This window comes from Bradysia coprophila, unplaced genomic scaffold (genome assembly GCF_014529535.1).
Source record: "Bradysia coprophila strain Holo2 unplaced genomic scaffold, BU_Bcop_v1 contig_232, whole genome shotgun sequence".
NCBI lineage: Eukaryota > Metazoa > Arthropoda > Insecta > Diptera > Sciaridae > Bradysia > Bradysia coprophila.
Window position 1 is genome coordinate 12,068,380 of NW_023503493.1, and position 6,710 is coordinate 12,075,089.

Below are 6,710 nucleotides of genomic sequence, written 5' to 3' on the forward strand. Positions count from 1 at the left end.
GGCACATAAAAATGACTCTACTGAAAAAAATCCGATTTCGGTATGGTGTTTCAACCGAATCACTCTTAGCCTTTTATTCTTCTAGTTTATTGCTCTAGATCTACGTTGCTTTCACAAGACTCTGTTCCAAATAACTTCGCAAATAAAAACAATTCCACTCACAATCCAACCACACCAAACAACAGTTGGTACAGCAAATTCTTCCGTGTCGGAGGTTTCCGTGATTTTCTCTAAATGATCGACATTTAAATTAAATATTCTTTGCACCATCATTTCGTTTTGTTCGTTAGTCCACTTATCGATTAATCCAGCATCATTCAATCGGTGAATGATGTCGTTTACAGAATCGATGTATGGAAAATCTGGTGTGACACGATGTGATAACAAAAATCTACACAAAAACGTCTCGCCCAGTAAATGGTAAGCTTTCAAAGACAACCGCTTTTGTACGTCTAAAAGTGTCTGTCCCTGATCGCCGGTCGTGAAAAACGCTATCGAATTGTTGAATGTCTCGCCTTCTTTTGTTAGATGATCAAAGTCTGCACCATGGACCTTGTCAATCCATCCACCAAACTGCGATATATCTTCCAACAATTTAACCATCGTATTCTTCCATTCCATTTCATTAGTCATAATCGGAACTGAGGAGTTGTACAGATCTTCAAGAGAATTGATTTGCGGTTGGAAAATTGGTGACGTTAGGTAACTCTGAAAGATGGACAGAATGCCGTTTACCACAATTAGACCAGTGAAGGTTAAAGGTACAGTGACGAAAACGTCTGTGAGATGTAGATTGCGGTAGCTGATGGCTGTGTTATCGTTCATTAGGAGATTGATGATGTCGGCAACTGGTTGTAAAAGAGAAATTTTGTTCTGATGCAAGTAACCTGAAACGGCAAGTAGAAGTGATGATGCCGTAACCACAATGAATGTATAAACGAAGAGAAGCGACCACGTTCCAGTTCCGTTTTGCAAATATGCGATGAAATCGGTGTACGGCTTGCTATGAGGAACAATCAGTGATAAAGTTGCCTGTCGATATGGATACAATGATCCTTCTGTACGGATAATTAGTTCATGGTAGAGAATATCTCCGTTGATTAATCGTCCATTTGCAATAAATTCCGAGTGACTTATAGTTGTCTCCAACATCGAGGCACTAAAGCAACTCCGAACAGTGTCCATGAACTTATTTTCAATGTGAGTCTCGATAATCTCATTAATTCTTATTAAGTGAAGAGGATGCTGTCGGTAGTTGGGTATTTTGCCGGGAAAGTATTCACGAAGACACTCACTGCATGTTACATTCGTCAAGTGAAATTTTCCGAAGGGATCATAGATGAAAACGTTGAATGAAGGTTCACCATACCCTTCATTGAAGTGAAATGCGCCAAAAATATTCACAATGCGAGCACTCCAACTCAAACGAAACAGTTGCTCCACCACATCTAAAGATGTGATGCTACGGGTGAAAAACACACCAATTTTCAAGTTATAATCAAGTTCTCGGACGGCCTTAACTTGCGCTAACAATTGCGAGCTATTTTTATAGTCCAAACCCTCAACAATGATAGCTAGAAATGGATTTTTGCTGCTTATCTCCTGGAACGCAGTATTCTTCCATTTGGACAGATCGTCAAAAGTGAGAACGGTTTGAGGTGTAACGCTGTCCGGCCTAGTACCATCACCACTTGATGCCGACTGTATAAACAATCGGTCGAGATCGCATGATAATTGTTTAAGAAATATGTGATGATCGAAGCGATAGTAGTCGCTCAGGCGATTGATTAGATGTGCTGCATCATGTTGATACTGCTGGCACCAGGCCATTGTCGACAAAAAATTTATTAACACTATCGATGTAATGTCCATGATAGCAGGAACAACTCTGTACTGTATGATCACTGATTAACATTAAATTCTAGTGACGGTGTTTTAAAAACCTTCAGAAATATTTATAATGACAGTGGACAGTGGAGAGAGATTATCTCATAAATTGGTTATTTGTGAACATTATGTAGCTATAATAATTACATGGCAATCCTGTGTACATAGTGTCCATTGACAAAGTAAAAACATGGCGTTGCTGAATGGAACCTAATTAGATGCATGGATGTCTAGCCCTTATGGGTCTAAGGGTTTTTAGGGTTATTCTGCAGACGTTTAAACGATTTGCTTGTAAATGACACGTCAAATGAAAGGCATTCACAATACCAATCCGTGAAAAAATAGAAATCTGATAACCGGCTCGTTAGTAGCCTTCGTTCTGAACCAAGTACATCGTGCCTGGCGTTTTTTTGCCAATTTGACACCTCATACGTAGCAGTTTTTCGTCTTGATTCTAAATCACTAATAAAATAGTTTCTAGAACGTCAGGAGCTATCCCAATTTGAAGTTAAATGAATAATGCATTGGTGTGAGCGAGATGCAATGAAGTCACATAGTTTTATCTCACACCAATGCATTTCCCATTTAACTTAAAATTGGAATAGCTCCGGATCCTGACGTCCTAGAAACTATTTTATTAGTGATTTACAATCAAGACGAAAAACTGCCCATAGGTTTTCGAACTCGTAACTGCTACGTACGAGGTATACACCATTATGTGAAATAGTGAGGTCAAGCAAATTTGAATGCCTCCCGACCATTTATTTATTATTTGTTTGCTTTATTGGTGTGGACAATACCGACCAGTAGAGAAAAAAGGTCATGACATTCGGTTCGCCGGTAAGCGATCAATAGATCATAAAATTTCAATTAAAGTCGGGGGATCATTAATAGGCGTGTTAAGATAAAACGGAAAATCAAATTCTGACACGACATGTATTATCGCTTCATCTCTACTAAGGTATGTGTTGTAGAGGTTGTAGATAATGAAATTAGGAAATCCATGCAACGGTCTGGTCATTTTGTTAACACGGGTTTAATATTGTGTGTTACATCCATAAATGAAGAAGTGGATGATGCTATTTTCGGACGACTTTAATTGCTCTCTCTAGACGTTTAAACATTCGAGTAGTTTCTGCTTAATGCAATTGGAATTGGTATAATATTGTACCCACTCAACGTTTGATATGAATAGAGTGAAAACGCATCTCTCCCTAATTATTCCAATTTTATTTTCGTGTCGGTTTTCGAATTATATTTCCATATAAATACCGAATGCCAGTGAAGTTATTAAAAGTTCCCGATTTTAAAAATAAACTTCTGGATTATTTCAAAAAAAATACAAGCGAGAAAATAAACATTTACTTATTATAACTCATACAAAGTGGATTGGGCTTGATTTTCATCCATAATTCAATCGAAAATTGAATTGAACATGAACAGAGCAAAACGCATTCAGTCAATGCTGATGAGTGGGTGAGTCATTATTTTATTCAACTTATCATTGCAATAAGTCGGCATATAATATAGTTGTTCGCCAATCCACTTCACATACGATCGTAAAATTGTACGGCATATTTAGTAAGGAAACAAAAAACAGCGAGAACATGTTTCATTTTGTCTCTTTGTATATATAAATATAAACTCTCCAGATCGACTTGTAGCATTCACAGCAAAAAATGAAAACAACAAAAAAGTTAAATTTAAATTTTCTCGTATTTGTACGATTCCGTTCGACTCTTTGTTTGTTTAGTATTTATACTAAATTGCGAATATGTAAGTGAATCTCATGAACAGCATGGTACTTCATCATCACGGACATCGAAGTGGTAATAATGTTCGTTTTACGCTAATTAATTACACATAACTTGGCGCTAATAAATTATTACCAGCCAGACTGACTGGTAATGTGTTGATCTGGGGGAATAAATTAAAACTAGATTTATCTTGATGGCTGGACTTAGTCGTTTCAGATGTTGGATGTAATTTGTTTTGAACGACCGGAGCGTCGTGAGTCGCATATTTCCGTATTTTTTTTTGGCTATTGATTTATTTTGGATGTAGATCAGCAAACTGTAGATAGAATTTTCGATTAAACACATAATGAAGACGCTAAATTCTTCCGCCAATTTCGTTATTGTTTTGTTGTTAAAGCAAGAGGCGTACAAGGCCAATTGATTTTACATTTACATTTGACTGCGTGACTTATAGGACCTAACAACGATATTTCGGATTTAGATCAGGAAACGTTCAGTACTTGTACTGTAACAATTTGTCAATATACGAATCCCTTATCACACCTGCACCCTGTGCCACACAACAATTAAAATTACTTGTTTGCTTGTCTGCTTGTCTGCCCACAGAAAATGTATTCGTCGCCTTCATATCTACTCATAAAATCTGAAAATAATTAGCTTAATAAACGAGCTGCTAAACTTTATTCAGTTTATTTTACAACTTAAAACAATACCCCCCTTTGTTGGATATTCAACTCTTCATGGATTCATATGGATTCATGCCTCAACTGCCATTTACCATTTAAAGTAGTTGATAATTTATGTTGTATACCTTAGCGTATACAATCCAACCAAAGAGAATGGTAAATGAGCAATAATGTTATTGTCGTTTAGTAACCGCAGCCCGCAAGTCCTGAAGAAGAAATTAAGACATAAGAGTCTCATCGAACGGGTTTATATGACAAATCGTTTTATTCAATGAAAGTATACTCTATATGTACGGTATAATGTCAAAATTTGTATGGAGCGGAGGAAATAGCGATTTGATATAAACAAACTCACCTCTCAGTGAAAATCATTGAAAGGTGAGTTTTTAGCCCCGTACGAAGTACGAAGGGGCTTATAGGATTACGATGCCGTGTGTAATTGATGGAATTCGAAGCAGACGGTAAGGGCAAAGTGTTTGCCTATATTCATAGATTACGAATCCACAATAAAAATTTTGTCAGTCCGTCTGTCCTTCTGTCCGTCTGTCACGTCGAGTAAATCAAATCCGATTTCAAAAAAAAAAATTTCCCTGAAAGATAGTCAAAATAGTGAGGCTAAGTTCGAAGATGGGCGATTTTGGGTCGACCCTTCCGGAGCTGGGGCCCAATAAGTGCCTAACTGTTTTTCGACGATATCTCCAGACATTTAAGCACTACACTTGTAAGTGATACGTCAAATGAAAGGTATTTACAATACGGATCGACAAAAAAAAAGTTTATGAAAATTGGATGACCGACTCTTGAGTTAGACCCCTTGGTGTGAACTAGGTGCAGGGCGGCAAGCCGTTTTTGCTTGTAGGTTGGCCAAATTTGAACGTATTTAGATGGATTTTGCTTTATTAGATAGGTATTGACCGTACCAATCAGGGAAAAAAAGTTTATGAAATTCGTTTCACCGGAGCGTGAGCTAGGTCTCTTGGAGTGAGCTTATATGTGGCTACTCGGCCGTACAGTGAAGGTGGTGTTTTTTGTTAATATCTCGAGTAAACTTTGACCGAATTTCATTAATTTTTTTTGTTTGAAAGGTACTAACGAATGTAAAGCAGCCGTACTACTTTCCACCTCCTAACAAAATGGCCGTCGGCCGCCATTTTGGATTTTTGTAAAATCAATATAAATCGTTGAAAATGATACTTACTTAATTTTAGGTCAATTCGAAATTTGTGTTACATTTGAAAGGAACGTCGTACGGGACGTACACATTTCATAAGAATTTTACTTTACCGACGTTTACGGGCGCAGTAGGCTTACGGTAAGAGTAGGGCGACGGACGAACTAGGGACACGTACGCAATAGATGTACGGGTTTGTACGGGGCTCAGTCGCAGCAAACGCTCCGACTGTTCTGACGGCTCGTTTTTTATATGAAATCGCTATTTCCTCCGGTTTGTATGGACAGACCAAATCTGGTTTGAACTTTCATTGGTTTTATTTGTATCGCATACTTCAAATTGTTATAGTTAATCGAGTAACTTTATGCAAGTTGTGCAGTGATAAAGCCAAAACATCAAAATCATTTTGACATAGTATTGTATATCTAACCTGACTTTCTCCACTCAAACCGCCTCGACTATAGTTATTTACGTATCTGCTGTGGACGGTATTTTTTAGGCAATTTCGCAAGTTGTAGCCAGAACGAAGCGAAAGTGCCTAAAATATACCGTCCACAACAGATGCGTATGCAACTTTTTCGGGCCGAAATCCCAAGATTTACGTTTACAATTTTTCGACCATTTCAAACTTAACAAGTCAAAATTAAAGTCAATAACCGAAGAAATTTTAAGTAATACGATTCATATAATCCATAACCACATTTATAATTAATTTAAAGAACCAAAAATCTAAATTCGACTTATCGTTAGCAATTCTAATATCTTTATGACCGATCGATATGCTGTGTATGTAAGCAACCTACCTTAAGTGGGCAGCACATTTATTGTTTCAATAAATATTCTTCTTCTGATGACAATGTAGAAGAAAAGATTTCTACTTTCTCAACCCTTTCTCTCCCATTAAGATGATCTCTGAATTTTCTCCCCTGACTTTTCGCTTAGTTTTTGTTTTCATACTGAATTGAGGTTCTGTTTCGTGGAGAAAAATGCTTATTCATACTGCGCACGCATCAAACCCGTTGTGCCCACCTTGAGGAAATAGTTATTTACATAACAATGGATAAAAAGTTGAAAAGTTGAGTTTTCGTGTGAATTTTGTTGAACCGAGGCGAAGACGAGGTCAATAACCACACTAAAACGAGATTGAAAAGTCTTATCCCGAGTTTTGAAATGGGTTTTACATGCTTCTGAAACCTAAACCAATTTTCT